Source organism: Megalobrama amblycephala, linkage group LG22 (assembly GCF_018812025.1).
Source record: "Megalobrama amblycephala isolate DHTTF-2021 linkage group LG22, ASM1881202v1, whole genome shotgun sequence".
NCBI lineage: Eukaryota > Metazoa > Chordata > Actinopteri > Cypriniformes > Xenocyprididae > Megalobrama > Megalobrama amblycephala.
Window position 1 is genome coordinate 12385280 of NC_063065.1, and position 17575 is coordinate 12402854.

General features: G+C 35.9%; 1 protein-coding gene across 10 annotated transcripts in view; it reads right to left on the reverse strand.

Moving 5' to 3' along the window:
* Positions 1 to 17575, reverse strand: part of zfhx4 (zinc finger homeobox 4) — a 293522-nt gene that overhangs the window by 136112 nt on the left and 139835 nt on the right. For 5 of the 10 annotated variants that reach the window (XM_048174499.1, XM_048174496.1, XM_048174493.1 and 2 more), the window contains one exon: positions 2289 to 2389. The exons of 3 other annotated variants lie outside the window; for them this stretch is intronic. The gene's annotated coding sequence lies outside the window, so the exon portion shown is untranslated. Of the gene's footprint in view, positions 1 to 2288; positions 2390 to 3941; positions 4113 to 17575 lie in introns of those variants that run through there. 2 more of the 10 variants (XM_048174501.1, XM_048174502.1) reach the window with 1 other exon arrangement.

Genomic DNA, 17575 nt, shown 5'->3' on the forward strand with positions numbered 1-17575 from the left:
ACATTCAAATAAACACTGTACTTACACGATTAGACATGCTGCATGACGAACACTTTGTAAAGATCCATTTTGAGGGTTATATTAGCTGTTTGAACTTTTTTTATGTTGTGTAAGGCAAGCGCAAGCTCTTGGGGCGTGGAGCACCAGATTTAAAGGGGCCGCGTACCCTGAATCGGCTCATTTATAATGATGCCCCAAAATAGGCAGTTAAAAAATGAATTAAAAAAATGTATGGGGTATTTTGAGCTGAAACTTCACAGACACATTAATTATCCAAAGGCTAAAAATATATGACAGTTTTATAATAGTTTGGAGGACACAAAATATATAATATTCTAAAATTCACAAAAATAATTTAAGATGATATTGAACTAGTTGTCTCGAGCCACTGCTAGAAAAGATGCATAAGAAAGTCAGAAAAGATGCTTGCAGTTTACTAACATTGTGCATACTAATTTATAACCATCCATAAAGTTAGTAAAATCCAAGAAAAATCTGGTGAGCCCTGCTTGGCCTGACCCCAAACAACATTGGCAACGAGTCAAATGGACTGTGCCTTTGAAACGCACCAAAATATTGTCAACACAGTCACAATCGATAAGCATCACACCATGCCACTCTCTGCAACCTTTTTGAAGTCGCTATTAATCTGAGGCGAGAATCAAAGCTCATAGTCACTTCTTATCTCATCCGCGTGCCCTTCTAGAATATTCATAAATGATTTTTGAAGCCTTTTGTAATTCATTGTAGGGAGACAAAAAAGAACGGACTCATCCTGGCCTTTAAGTGCAATAATTCCATTTCTTCTTTGCTATGTGCCCTGTCGATAGCATTCATAATTGATAGCTCTCCGGAGCGCCTCAGGACACATTAAGTTTTATTCCTCTCATTCGTCAATATATCTGACCAGGTAGATTTCATTATTGACGGCCGCCGGCCACATTGTGTTGTATAATTAAGTTCAACTTCAAAACTTCAAACTCTTTTTCCGCTCGCCCCGCGCGCGGTTCAACAGGAAGCGTTTGAAATGACCGCTTGGCGCTCTTAATTTAAACTGCTGTTTCATTCCTCTCGGTGGGTGTCTATTTTATTGTTAAAGGTCACCCTCATTTGTCCGAGCCAACAAAGGCAGCCCTTAAAGTTGCGGGTGCTTTTTGACAGACAGTGGTCCTCTGTAAGTGATGGCCTTAAGGACAGGCATGGCACTGAGACACTCTCTCTCCACAGCGAGGGAAATAACAGATAACAAATCACACAAACCCACACTTCTCTTCCTGGCATGATTGACGACTTCACAGAGGGCACAACTTTTCAATGTCCTCAGATTAAAAACCCCTCAAACAAATGAGGGCTAAAAATACTAGCCCAAGGCGCTGGGAGGGAGAGCCACCGCTTGCACGTATCTTTAAGAGAGAGAGAGAGAGGGGTGATATGTGACATAAAGAAAGAATATATGTTAGCAAGAAACTTGGGGAGAAATATAACACTTCGTCCCGATCACTCAGTCATTCAGATTAGAAATCTCCAAGATAATACTGTTCGTGCACCCCAAATCTGATATAACATTTATTGAAGCTGTTGTGCTGCTTTTCGAATGCATTGCTAAACTGAGCTCATGGTTTAAGATTCACATGAGGGGGGGGAATGATCTATAGCTGGTTATTAAAAAAGTTTGATTTTACTGGTATCACACGACCTTAGCGTATATGACCTCTATTTTCACAAATGGCACAGGTCTCTTTTTTAATAGAGTCATGGTGAGCTATATATCCCTCAGTTGCTCTCATAAAGCAAAGCAACCGCTTGACTAATACCTTCGCATTTGCGGCGTGCTTGGGTTTTTTCTCTCGCTCTCAAATGAATGATATCGTACATGCTTAAACACACAAAACGAACTCAAAATGGTCCTGCGCCTCATTTCCGACCCCGATTCATCACAAAAGCAAACAAGCGCATTTCTCATCTTTCGCACGTGTGACACGGAAAGCATCTTTTAAAAAATTCTAATGACAAGCTGTCAGAAGTCGGTAATTCTCAACCTTGAGGTGTTTTAGCGCGTTGATAATTCTTACAAATGATCGCTAATGACTAGGATGAAGAAATATATGAGCGCAGGGAACAGGTCTCCCTGTTAATGGTTACATTTTGCACAGTTCAAAAACAAACAGGGCAAATGTCATTCAAGCAGAAAATTGTATATATCACTGAATATGACAATTTCATTTGAGAGCATCAGAGTCCAGTAATCGAAAATGACAGAGGCAAACAAAGCATCAATCATGGCTGACCTTTTGGAGCTTTATTATCCTACTGGATGTTCAAGGAAATCTGAAGGCCTCCGTTACGCCAAACCAGCACAAAAACAGTCACATCAAAGGCTGAATTTACCCTGAAAGAACATGAAATGAAAAAGACTGGTTCATCAAATACAAAAATACACGCATGTTCTTTAATCAAAGAGAATTTTGTGTTAAGCATTATGTTTTATATGTGGGATACAAACATCTGAGAAATTTAGGGCTGCACAATATATCATCATATATATATATATATATATACTATGTTAATAACTATAAAATGACCAAGCCAAGAGAAAAAATCTAGCATTTACATTCACACAGAGAACCAGCGCACACACACTTTCACATATTAGTGACAAACACACAGACAGTTCTGTTTATTGTCTGGTGTCAAACTCTAAGCAAAAGTGTGTAGGGTTCAGAGAAAGTTGACTTTCCAAACGTGGGCTCATACTAGCGCGACACATATTTCTCTTTCATGAGCAAGCGGTTTACTGCCGTCTCCTTTTCTGCGCTTTGATTAAATGCCCAGTGCGGCGGTTATGGACGGTCTACAGGCAGCCCATCTGGACTTGTGTTTAATTTCATGTCAGGGTAGAACAGGAAGCACCTGTCTGAATGAAACCATTTCGGGGAGCAAGAAAAAAAAAACACATTCATCCATCTGTGGTGGAAACATATGTCAGAGTTGTCACATTTAAAAGAATATCAACAAACAGAGAAAAACTAAATTGCTTTGGAAAAGCCAGTCTTCAAAATTAACACACATTTCGTTTAACCTAATGTTATCGCATCTGTCCGATTTGCGGCTGAATGAAATCCATTCTCACGGCCTCAGAGTCTGAAATCGCAGTGAAATAAAACTTCCAGATGTTGGTTACTCTACATTACCAAATTAAAGGATCTAATTCTGACTCCATCAGTCGGCTGTAGGATATCTCTAACAACCACAGCTGTGTGTTACAGAAACATCAGAACCTGAAGTCTAATAACCATCAAGCCGTTAAGCACATGTTGCTGTCCGTGAAGATTCACTTTAAAAATCGTATTTCAGGAAGTGAATGTGCAAATAAATGCTTGTAAACACTTTACAATAAGGTTTCTATTATTTAATGCATTAAGTATCACGCGATACTTTTTTTTTCAAAGAAATTAATAGTTATTATTAATAATTCAGCCAGGATACTTTGAATTGATCAAAAGTGACAGTAAAGAATTTTACATTGTTACAAATGATTTATATTGCAAATAAATGGTTCTTTTAAACTTTTTATTCCTCAAAAATGTAAAGCAGCACAACTGATTTCAACACTGAAAATAATAAGAAATGTTTCTTAAGCAGCAAATCAGCATTTTATAATGATTGCTGAAGAATCACGTGACACTGAAGACTGCTGATAAATTACACTTCTTCAAATAGAAAACAGTTATTTTAAATTGTAATAATATTTTACAATATTACTGCTTTTACTGTATTTTCGAACAAATAAATGCAGCCTTGGTGAAATTCAGAGACCTCTTAGCAACCCCAAACTTTTGAATGGTAGAATATTTATAAATCAACATTAATGATGTAAATGTACTGTTCATTATTAGCTTTTCACACTTAATGCATTTACTAATGTTTAAAATGAACCTTACTGTAAATCATAAAGGTTTACTTTGGTTGACCTGTATCCCACAGAACACATTTGAGATGAACTGGAGCGTCAACTGCAAGCCAGACCCCACCAGCCTGTCTTCATGTTCCAACATCAAGAGGAAAGCCTGGGAGAGTTGAAAATGATATAGCAGGACCAGCTCACTATTGATGAAATGTTAAATATGCAAATATGAACGTGATGTTTGGATGTATGTGCTGCCTTTATTAAAAATAAATAAATAAATAAACATTAACGGTTGTAGCTTCTGTCTCTGCTTCACGTAAAAGCTGCTTCCATGAACTGTCACAACTGGAGAGGTAAAGTCCAGAAGGCAGAGGCCTCACCTGACCTCTCTCTCTTTCCATGTAGATCCGTGCCTCTGTTACGAAGCTCCACTTGCCAGGCCTCGTTAGTTTCACTTCTCAGATAGACCGAAGCCCACTGGCCTTGTCCAGGCATGCTGTGATGCTTTCCGCTCCGATTTATTCATTTGTTTATTTTTCCGTTACTGCATTAAACTTCCTGTCAGTTATCTGGACAGACATGTGTCTGAGACACCTGGTCCTGCAATTGGAAGTGCATTTATTTGGCTTCTGAAATGACATCTCAAGTAAAGCATCTAATAAAATGCAAACAGGTATAAACAGCCCAAGGCTTGGACAAAGACTTCAATGAACCCAAAGAATGAAAGAAAAATATCATAAATTGAAAGGTTTTTAGCATGAGACCAGTGGGAAAACTGCAAAAATTGGATGACCAGATGTCAATTTTAGGCTCAGATGTCACTAAAATTGCCGTACTGTCTCTAAATTTACATTAATCAAAAGTAGATATCACAAATGACACACTCTAGTCTAAACTGTTCCCATTCAGGTTTTTTGTTGCAGCTGTAAAACCAAAACATTGCTAACATTAACAAGGTTAAGGAGTGGCTTCTGTTTTGTGTTCACACACGGAATAATAATTTAGACCTAACATCTGAATTTAAATGTGATCGTCAGATCCAAAACACTGCAGTGTGGCCTGTAAATACTAAACTACCACTGAACTGGCAAAAATAAATCTCACAAAAATAAATGGCACAAGAAACATATGACTATGTTTTAAATGTGCTTGTCTGCTGCATTAAACTGAGGCACAGATATATAAACAAACCAGAAAGGAATAGTTTCAGAAAAGGCAAACAGACTCAGTTTCTTTAAGCCTGAACTGAAATTGTTTGTGTGTGAGTGAGAAAGAAACTAGATGATTCTGGCTTGCCTTAACTTGTCGTTCCTCATAGAATGAGGTTCAGAACTCCATCATGACTAATAATAACTGAGGGACAGAGATTAAAATATCACACACACACACACACACTCCTTCCCCCTTTCATCACATCCAACTCATCACCTCGCTGATCAATAAATTAAAGACTCCATTTTTAATAGAGTGCTTATCTGTATTTCTGCATGCTGAGCTTGCACTTCCTGTGTCCATTACACCGCCAATGCGCCACCTGGGGAATCATGTGTGATAGGATTAAGAAAACAAATCATAAGAAAAAACACTCTTAGTAGGACAATAACCACCAGGAGTGTCTCAAAACCGATTTTAGTACACAGAGTGGTTAATTTAAACTTCTCTTTGATTTGATTCTCTTGAAAGCTGAAGTGTGTAATTTTTTGGTTAAAATACATTATCATACTGCAGCTTATTATATGAAGAAAACTATAATTAATCCATATTTAAGTTAATTCTAGTGTTGTCAAAAGTACCGATCACGATACCATGTCGGTACTGAAATTTTAACAATGTGACGCTTTGAGCGAAGTTGAGCGAATTCATAAAAACCTCTGATTGGCAACTGTGTTCATGCGCTCATCAGATATGTCTGTGATTGGCTACAATGATCAACGCTTCAAAAACATGTTGTAAATAGACATCAATGACGCTCTTCACCAAGCGCTTACACAGATATCTATCAGCGGACCGGTCATAGACACTGATCATTGTAGCCAATAGGTTGTTTGAACATGACGTCACAGCAGCAGCGCGAATGAGTCTGGAGGGCAGGGAGTGATGTTTCTATATAGGAATCCTATCAAAAACTCAAAATTCGCATGTTTTGCGTCATTTATGATTGCTCAAATCAATAAAATCGAGAACCCAGAAGGTGTTTATATCGTTTACATAACTTAAACCGTTTTTTATAACTTATTTAGTTTTTTAACTTTAAAAGTTGTCACCTTTTATAGCGTTTTACATCTGCTGATACTTAAATGAATATGGATACCTGCTTACCTTTTTTACTTGGTTAAATATTCACATTCTTCATGCTATCATTTGCAGGGAGGAGAAGATATTTTATCCTATTTGATTATAATTTGGTATTTTCACTTCAGTTTTGTAGTTCACAATGTTGATCTGGTTACCATGAGAACAGTGTCACTCGCTGCTGCTTCAGCCATCGTATTGTAGAAAATGTCCAAATAAAATAAATGTGTTCAACAAGCTGACAGAAGTCGATCCATTTATTTGTTGGAAGCATGTAAATGTAACTAGTTTTAATTTTGTTTTTGTAAATATTCACTTTCCCATATTACCACCGAGGAGAATCAGAGGGTCACGTTCAGGACACAGACACGCTGTATTTTTGTATTTGTATTTATTTCAACAAATAACAAACCAAAAAAATCAAACCCATAGAAGTTCGTGAACAGTTCTGAAGTGGCTGTGTGCAAGTTATAATCATTCACAAGCCAAGTGATCATACTCTTAAACATAATGTTAATTATAACACAAAAACCAAATACAAAACTCAGCAAAGTTTGTGATTATTTTGAGTGAAAGGCAGTGGGTTTATTTAGTGACATTACTACATTTGCTAGTCGTCTTCCCTCACCTTCTCAACCAAGGCGAAAATTGTATTACCGTCCATTTTTTTCCACGAACGATATCGTGAGTTCCTATTACAATTCCCGATTCAGCATAAATGACCTACAATGGCGACATTTTTCACAATCACGACAGAAAACAAAATACTGCTCTAACTTCACTAGTAGAAAGGCAGCGCGATATAAACAAACCCAGACTAGAACTGAACGCAGCGTGACGGCAGCTTCACATTCTCTATATCTGCCTCCTCGATGGCAGGAAAGTCTTTTAATTCAGAGGAAAAATCACTCCTCCTTATAACATAAGGATCGCGTCCAACATATGTTGTGATTTTCTGTTTATACCTTTCTAAACCAGCAAAGAAAGGACTTTTCCCCATCTCTTCCATTCTAATTTTCACTGCTTGCCCTCCACCGGAATTTCGCGCGTCACCAGAACCACGTGATTGCAAACAACCTATTACAGACATATATGTTGAGCATGTGAACACAATGGCCAATTAGAGGTGTTTACGAATCCGCTCAACAGCATTGAAAGCGTCACATTTTTAAAATTTCAGACCGAGGTCAGTACTTTTGACAACACTGGTTAAGTCCCTTGAAAATTGTAAACACTGTGGCACTTTTAAACATTGCTGTTTCCGACCGGCCCAACATAGCAACAGCTCAACCAATAGCATGACTTTGGAGGTGGGGCTATCTGTTTGACTGGTCAATGACAAATGGGAGAGTTTTTCTGGAAACTATTTTTTAAAACAATTTTTTAAGTTAAGTTTGGCAATGCCAGCAAAAACAAGGTCCAGGCCTCAAAGTAATGTCAATTTAAAAGGGAACTAATAAACCAGCAGATTAGATGTGTGAGCGTGACATTTAAACAAAACGGAACTGTTATTACATTAAATACAGCCCAGTCTTCTAGTGTGGCTGTGGGGGGTAAACTTTGAATTGTGGGATTGATTGCTCTCTTCTCCATGTTATATTGACAGATTTACTTTAGATATACATCACCACTCTATGATATAACAGAAGAAGTAACCCAACGGTCTGATGAAGCCCATTGGTTACAGCACAGATAGGGCTGCAACACCACCTTCAAGGTCAGCCTTCAGAAAGCAGCTAGACGCTGCCACACTTTTGTCTATTTAGATAAAATAGCCACATTCATTGTGTCTCAGATAAAGCTTAAAAGACAGAAAGGAGGAGACAGAGAACGAATGAAAAAAGAAACATTGGCACATCCTCAAGATTTTCTGCTGAACATTTTATCTGTCCGTGACGAATTCTAGTGCTCACTCACCACTTTTGATATTTTCTCTTTGCCTTATCTTGCGTCTCCCCGTTGCATGGCTCGCCACTTTGGAATAATGTGCCACGTCTGTAATGACATTGCCTTTGTGTGGCAGATTACGCCTGTATTTTTTGCCCCTCGTCAAATTGAAATATGAACACTAGCGTGTCTTGGTAGATTCTCAGTATATAACGTAGAAATAAAGCCAGTGCCAAAGCCATCTCTGAGGAGACCGCTGAAGCTGCCAGAGAGATGTACATGGGCTAGAAATACACCTTTAACATGATCTCTCCTGGCCTTTGATCTGACAGAGTTAAAGTCTCTGCCATGCAAAATGAAGAAATACAGAAAGAAATCCAGATGAAAGTAAACTTAAAGCTGAAGTGTGTCAGATCTGCACTACTAGCATCACCAAATGGAATTGCAAAAATAATGATTGTTTTAAACAGGTTTCCCCGAACACTCCCTGTCTGCCATTGGTTGGACAAAACTCTAAATAAATCAATAAATAATTGTCAATAAACAATAAATATTATGTACAATTTTACAAAATTAAAAAATAAATAAAATAAAATAACAAATAAAATTTTAGGAAACTAACCTACGAATGGATTACTTACAGATAACCTTTGAATATTAAACTGACTAAGAGAAAACATCAAAAATATTATATACATCAGCTTTAAACTTTTCAGAGTACATGAAGTAGTTTAGCTGCTTGCTTTTGCTTAATGCATTGAATCTTTACTTCATTATGAATACATATTGCTTTTTTCTTCTTCTGATGAAGAACTATCGAATTACAGTTAAGTGACTTCAATCTGCTTTTATCTTTTCATGCTGACAGAGACTAATTACCCCTGCTTTGTTCAATTTATGAAGTACAATAATCAATGCATAATTGTGGATTATATTGTCTGCATAATAAACACATCAGTTCAATTTCTGTAAGCGAGCCACAGTCTTAAAATGAAAAAAAAAAAAGGCTTTGGAGATGCATGTAATATATCACAATACAGAAAAGTGCATAAACAAAAGAACATTTAAATAATAAATAGCCTGTATATCTGTAATTTATCGCAGATATTTAAAATGTCTTGAAAAGTACATATTTAAATATTTACAGCTGAGACTTTATAAAGGCCCTGGAGGAACAGCCTACTCAAAAGCTCAAATTCGACCAAAAGAAAATGTTAAAACATTAAAACAAAAATTCAATGTTTTAATGTTTCAGTGAACAGAATAACGTCAATGCCTACAGGTAAAGTGATGAGAGCCGGCTTTAAAAGGAGCCAAATTTAACATGCCTTGCAGATCCTTGTTGAATAATGCAATGATACCGCAGTTTCATTCTGAGAGGCTATATTTAAAATACACACTAAGGATCATGTTGATAGAACTAAGTCAAAGATTTTTGAGCGGAACTGAGGCAGGTTAAGGACAGAACGACATGTCCGCTCCACTTTTCAACCAATCGGGCCTAGAGCAGACAAATTTAGCTGTCCAAATCCCCTCTCCGGTGATGTGATATGATATAAGGGCCTAATAGCTTTCTAGCTGCATTTTTAAACGCAAACTCCTACATTACTGCAACTAGGAATTACTTACATTCTTGTCAATTTGTCTGTAGCTGTTTGTAATTGTTTGGCCACAGCAAAGGTTCTGAAATAATGATTACAGTATAGCTACACTTTTAAAAAGCAGCTCATTCTGTGCTTATTTTGACAAAGGGCATCTATTATGTTTTGTTTTTTTTATATAGATGATTGTGGATGTAAACTATCTGCAAAGTTACAAATCACAGTCTATGCCAAAGGAAGTTAATTGCTCCAACAGAAAACACCTGCTTTAAACACCTCGTTTGTAGTCCAGCCATTATTTCCATGATGTAGCTATGTCATCATGTAAAACATTATTCCTTTCATTTTCTCATTGTTTCTGCTTAAATGAATACAGTAAGTTAGCTAACTGCATTTTTTGTATTGTCTTAGAACTGTACATTTATGCCATATAGACATTACTTTGAAACAGTCACTTCTCATAATTTGAACATAGAAACATGCATTTCCTATAAAGCTGCTTTGTAATGATATTTATTGTTAAAAGGGCTACACAAATAATTGTGAACTGAACTGAATTTGCATAATGCCCTCAAACAGAGGTAGTTATAAGGCCAGGAAGAGTTTATTGCTATGTCAAGGATACATCTTTTTTTTTTTTTTTTTCACTGTGAAGGAAAAAACATCACCACACGGACTTCCAAAGGCAGAGGAATTAAAAATCAGTGGTTAAAAATACAGAATTCCTTAGCAATACAACCACAACCTTTTATTGTGTTCTCGCCATTTTTCTAACGACTGCTTCCTGAACCATGCAGTTCAGTGCAGGTCAGTGTGTTAATGGCCATACAGTTTTTAAACACAATATGGCGAATATTGGCCTCGAAATTATATAGTAAAACTAACTCCACAGTTAGCATAGTTACAGTAGTGTTCACAGTAGCGTCTGTTTACAGCACTGGGGGCTAAAACATGCCGGTTAGGTTAAGGGGCGTTACATGCTCTAAGCAGTAGACCTATCACAACAGACTGGGGCCGGCTGACCAATCAGAGCATACTGTGCTTTTGGAAGACGGGTTTTAAAGAAGCAGAAACTAAAACAGAGAGTTCAGACAAAGGGTTTAAACAGAGGTGAAAACAGGTGCTGCAACAATGTAAATTATAAGAAAAATGGGTTTTTTGAACATTAAACCAATTCTAGCAAACCCCCTAAACAAAATTATGAACCTGTAAAAAAGCATAAATAGAGACTAAATTAAATTTCATTTAAAATGTGTATAAAAATGATTTTTCAAAAAACAAATCAGTCAAACAGCTTTTATCCTTCATCACAAAAATGTCACTCTTGTCTCTCTTTAGTTTAGAGGATTCTGTCAAAGCCTGTCAAAGACTATGCAAACTTTGCATAGTATCAGGTGTTTGAATTAAAAAATAATACAATTATACTATTATGTGGATATTTTTCAGCCCCTAACCAGCACACAAAAAAATTACACACATACAATTAAAAAAAAATTACACACATAAATGTAGAGTCACAATAATTTAATAAAATAATAATACAAAAATAAAGCACCATAAAAGTGGGCCATATGATTCATGCACTATATTGCAACTCTTCTGAAGGCATAGTTTTCTCTGAGGAGCAAAGTGAAATTTAAGCACTTTAACGTAATTACAATGGAATTTGACAATGACGTAAAGCCTGTCGTACCACTTTTTTAGGGGAAAATTAATGAGTGAGCAGTGACAGAGGGGAAGAATTTAATGAAAGCAAAAAATAAAAGATTCAGACAATGTAAAGGTGAGGAATTTCCATCAAACTGTTCCAAACTGTTTTATAATATTACTAAGATCAATATTATATACCTGTTTTACCATCAAGAGTGAAACAACTAGCGGTTTTATTTCTACACCTTTTGAATCACTACACAATATTTACAACAACTCCCTAGTTTCAGTTAAACAAATGCTGATTTATAGTGTGGCAAATGATTTCAAAGTGAAAATCTGCCTTCACCTCAGACCTCACAGATGAGCACGTCAGTAACTTGTTACGGGATACAGCATGTGTTTCCGAACTCAGCTAAGCTTTCGACTGATAGCTCGGCATATGACAGCAGCGGGACACATGTGAGCAGTTTCACTTCCACTATAAACAGTCGAGCCTGCACAAATCAAAAACAGGGGAGTCCTTCTTCCTCACTATTTTAAAATGTATTCTTGCTATACTCAATTCATTTTTCCCAGTTAAAATCTGCTCCATGTTTTAATCCTACAGTAAAATGACTAGAATCCCATTACTTGTCTGACATAGTTGAGAGCCCTCATCATAAATACTGCATGCTGCTGGTTTAAATCATATAACTGTATTCCTGCTGCCCTCCAAAAGCCATTTTGTAATAAGAGAACAGAACAAGTGTTGTGGTAGTTGCTGTGATACAGTCTGGTGTCTTTTCACACATTTATTTTTTCTATACCCAAGCAAGTGATTTTTAATCTTATAAACTTCATTCCAGCATGGAATCAGAACAAAGTGAGATTTACCCCAGTAAATCCAGTAAATACATGTGCATGTGTTCAATCATGACTAACTTGATGGTAACTTTTTGGTTTTTCTCACCCAAAGGAATCAAATGGCTTCAGAAGACTTGGAATACAGAAGTGATATGGACCATTCTTATGAAACTTCCATAGAGCTTTTGCATAATTTTTAAAGCTTGAAAGCTAAAATCCCCATTCATTAGAACTGCAAACATGTTTGGAATGACATGAGGGTGAGTAAATGACTAATTTTTGATGATGGATTGCAGATTTGGCACTTACTGTAATAGAGAATCAGCAACCTGCATACAAGTTAAAAAAAAATCTTAGATGACAAAGGGGCTGTTCACACAAGGAACATTCTTGTGTTAAAGTTAAACTGTTTTAACTCGACACTTAAAAACAAGGTATATACTGTATGGCGCAAGATGCTAAAAGAACAGTAAAATGCATGTTTTTGGACAACAAAATGCATCTTAGAAGCCCACAAATGACAGTGGTAAAAGACAAAAAAAGACCACAATGTTATTAAAGTCCCCCTGTAGTCAATAATTTTATCCCTTAAAACTCATCTTTGATCACCAAAATGACAAAAATTTTTTTCCTGTGAAAAAATGTCTTCATGCCTTAAAATAGCTTGAATGTAACTCTACACCCTTGCTTCAATTAGTATATGCGGATCTATGAATATGCTAATTAGCCCCGCCTCCACTCACTCACACGAGCTCAAAGATCCACTCAGTCAACTTTACTGTAGTAAACGCCGCACAAAGGTATCGCTCTTTACATTGTCAGATGCATAACGGTAATTAATAAGATTAGCCTTTTGCTTGACTACGTTATCAAACAGCTAATAATGTGTTGCTAATGTTACACAAACCATGTTCTACCTCAGACAGCTGCCTTCTAAAAATTAATATCCTTAGAAACGCTTTGAACAACTTAGAACATCAGTGGAGAAAGACATGTAGTTCCTCATAACATCGTAATACATCTGCTATATTGCTAAATCTACTTGATTTTTCATATCAACAGAAAAAAGTACTGGGATAACCCTGTGGAGTCTGAGGCTGATTTGGGGCCTGGAGAAGTTTTGACATGCCCTGACATTTGTGCTTTTTTCAGTTGTTCATAAACATATTAATGGAAAAAGTGTCATTACACTGTATTTAGCACAAACTAGGCTACAATAATATGTGAGGAACATGTATGTACATGTTTGTGTTTTTGAAGGAATAACATTTATGCGTGGTTATTGAAAAAACAAAAAAATTAAGTCACTGAAATAAGGCCAAAAAAAGTATAGTAAATCTGTGTTTACAATACTTTAGGGTATTGGAGGTTGTAAACAAGAGATTTTGCTTCAAAATTATGTAAAAATTATGCTGCCTACTCCTTCATATAAAACAATATATTGATTTAGTTTTTTTAAGACACTTTTTGCAAAGAAACACAGTATGCGTGGAGGCGTGAATCTGCATGAATAATGGGCCATTTACACCTGAGAAGACAAAAGAATTGCATAGTAATGAGCTGAAATGACTTGCATATTAATGAGGCCTTTCAGTCAGGTAGGCTGTGAAAAAAACCTTCTGTGATGTCTCAAGCTCATCATGATATATGAAACATACAGAAAAATATTATGACAATATAAAGTAATGGTTTTATATTATACTTTAAAATATAATGTATTTCTGTGATGCAAAGAGTCTGAATATAGGCTTTTAGTTTAAAAGCATGCACATTTGGAGAAATATTGGATTCTCATATGCTTATGTCGATTTTCTATACAGAGGAGTTATATTTATTTAATATTCATTGTCATTACTATGAGCGCTGGTGTTTTCAATTCATACTTGAAGTCGGAGGGTGCTCTCTGTGCATTTTTAGTCCACAAATTCATCTAAAAGAAGAAGAGGCTATTCCATGAATGGAGTTTCCAATTCATACTGCAGCCGGAGGGCGCTAAAGAAACAAAAACTCATCTAAAATTCATCTATAGAAGAAAAGAAAACAGGAACTAACTGCATGTCTTCTAGAGCTCGCTAACCATGACTTTTACATCCAGATAAACACTTTTCAAGACAATAAATACACGATTGAGACGATGAATGCATGTATTGCCTCTGAATTTGCGTCTGAATAGCGCTGGCTCCGTGGGCGTGGCCGCATTAGCAGATAATGAGCTGAATCACGGACTTCTGACATGGCTCTCTTTTCATACAGATTACATAAACACAGAAGGTTTGTTTTCGATTTGACTTACATTATTTAAAACCTGACATCTTAACGTTTTTTTAGACATAAGTTTAATTTTTCTGTGATTAGTATTCACTAAGTTACAGTTCATTTTCTGAGAACTATCAGATTGGACTTTGTTCAGAGGGAGAGGAGAAATCACGCATCATGTTAGTTTTCTTTATTTTACAAAAAGCACAACATTTTGTTTTTACTCTGAGTGTATACAAATAAAAGAAGATATTCTATAGTTTCAATTGATATATTACTTATGTCTCTATGACAAAAAATGACGGAGTATTTTAAGTCTGTTTTGCTGCAATGTGAAAAAAAACCTGCGTTTTCAGACCTCAGAGTGATAACCTGGCTTCTTTTGAGACTCCCTTGCGCGGTCAGTTAATGATATGCTAAAGCCCGCTGCCACGTTGACGTGATTGGTTACAAGGTAGTTTGTGAAATCACAAACACCAGCGATTTCAAACAGTGTTTTTGAGACTGCAGTTTTAAAGAGAAAATACTCAGCAATGGTGTTGACTGAATTTGCACATGGTTTGTCTGAAAGCATATTAAAAACACCACATAGACATATAAACAACATTAAAAAGTTGATTTTCACCACAGGGGGACTTTAACTGTTGCAAAGCAGCACCTTGTCAACTCAGTCTTTTTGGTGCTGCAAACGAACATGTGGTCAGTTAAACATTTGTTTTCTAATCACTAAAAGATGTTTTCCTCTCAGAATGAAAAAAAAAAGTGTTTTTGTTTGGGCGGAGCAGCTTTCTCATGCAAACGTGCTGTTCTCTTATACTAGACTCATCTGATGGATAGCAGAGATGAGAATCCTGATAATTTACATCTATTTATCACTCACAACTGTTTTTTACTGCTGCTTATGTCATGGCTGACTCAGAGGAAGAGGGTCCAGATATCGCAAGCACAGAGAGAGAGAGAGAGAGCGAGTGGGAGAGTGTGAAAAGATCCCTGGGCGTCTTGATAAAAGAAAGAGCCCTTACTCAATCCATCTTCGGCTTTCTCCTTTTTTGTTTCTTTCATTCTATTCAATTACACCTCTAATATGCGTCCGTGCCGCACAATTAAAGTCTCATATCAAAGACGAACCCCAACGCCAGATACAGCAACAGATCCAAACAAAACAAATGGAGTTTCTGAAAACGTGAAACATCATCAGCCAGTGTACATGCTATTGCAAGGCCTCGGGTGAAACATGTTAGATGGGCCACTCCAATTTTCCATCAATCAAATTACTCTTTATTGTTCGCCCCATGCGACCTCAGGCAACACAAACCCAGAGACTGTCAGTTATGAAACATTATATTTCTGCTGTCATATTGCACCCTAGACATGGCTATTACAAAGAGACGTCATACCGCCGCTGACTTTAATATTCTTTCATTTAGACAGAGGTTAGCGTTGCTGCTTCTGTGCGACAGTATCTATTTTAGGCTCATAATGGCATTATGTTACACTAATTGTATTAAATGGCAGTAAGCTAGTTTATTATTTCCAATGTAATGTTGCTTCGGAATGAAATTTGTTACAGGAAATTGCATATAATAGTGTTTTAATGAGTCTGCTGTAAATGACCTCATCATTAATGCTTTGTTTTATCCTTTAAATTACTTTAATTTGCACATAAGACTGATTGAATCACAAAGGTGATCTCAAGAGCCAGAGACTGAAGACTGCATTTCATTAGCCGCATATATGATCGGTTTTCAGATAATTGTGCGCAACCATCAACTGGTATTAAAAAAACAAACACTGTGGCAGTTGATTCAGTAGGCCTCAAACCACAATAAAACAAAGCCATTGTATCGCTTCATATTCGCTTATATTAGAACTAGGAAAATCATGCGTTGTTTAAAAAAAAATGCTTTATGGAAACCTCTGAGAATCCATTTTACACTTCATAGCATACACATTGCTCAACTCCTATAGCATGACGCTAACAATGCCAAGGTCAAAGGTTTGATTCGCAAGGAACTTACTATGAGGCACTTTGGATAAAAGCTTCTGCCAAATGAATAAATGTAAATCATAAATTGTGGCACACATTTCGGTGTGTGCTACTAGAAGCAAACAGAGCCAGTCAAACGTTTGGACACACCTACACATTTTTTTTTTTTATTATTACTAATAATGGTAGTAATAATAATACAGTGTAAAAAAATTTAATTAGTTGCCTTAAAGTGAGGAAATCTGATGTCTACTTAAAAATTATTTCATTAAAAATAAAATAAAATAAAAAAAATAAAATAAAATAAAAAAAATAAAATAAAATAAAATAAAATGTTGTGGTCACTGGTTTATATTTGACTACAACTATTATTAGTAATTTGTAATTTTATTTCATTTTACTAATTAGAAAAATGGTATTCATAAAAATAAATGGTAGTATGGGAACAATGCAGTGGCTAAAACTAACGGGAAAAAAGCCCATCGGTAATCCATATAGGCTATAATAAATTATAAGCTATATAATACATTTTTAAAGTACTTTTAATGCATTAATTATGCATTGTAATTCACTTCATAATGCATTGTATGTTCTCATGAATAATTGTAACCACAGTTATAATACATTATAATACTTTATAATAATGAACGCATTATTAAAACGCATGACAAACAGCCAATTTCAGATGGTGCAAGAAGTCTTCAAATGCTATAATGCATTTTAACTTTGGTTACAATTGTATATTAAAATATATAATGCATTATAATGTACATTAGGAATACCTTTATAATGCATTATACATAAAGGCTTTAAGTGTTACCAAAACATCTAATAAGTAAGATTCCAGCCAGATTCCAGCTCTCAAAGAATTTCATGTGGTGCATCCTGGGATGCTTTTACAACAGTATTAAAGGAGTTTCCATGGATGCAGGTCAGATCATTGCTCAATCCAACTTATTTATAAAAAAGAAATTTGTTTTAAATAAATATGTATGTGCAATGTAATGTTTTTTAAGAACACAAGAAACAAATTCAGTCAAGTGTGTCCAAATCTTTGACTAGCAATGCATCAACATCAAGTCAAGAACCATAAAGCCCTTCAATATTCAAATCAATATCAAAACACTGTTGGAAAAAAAGTCATTTCCT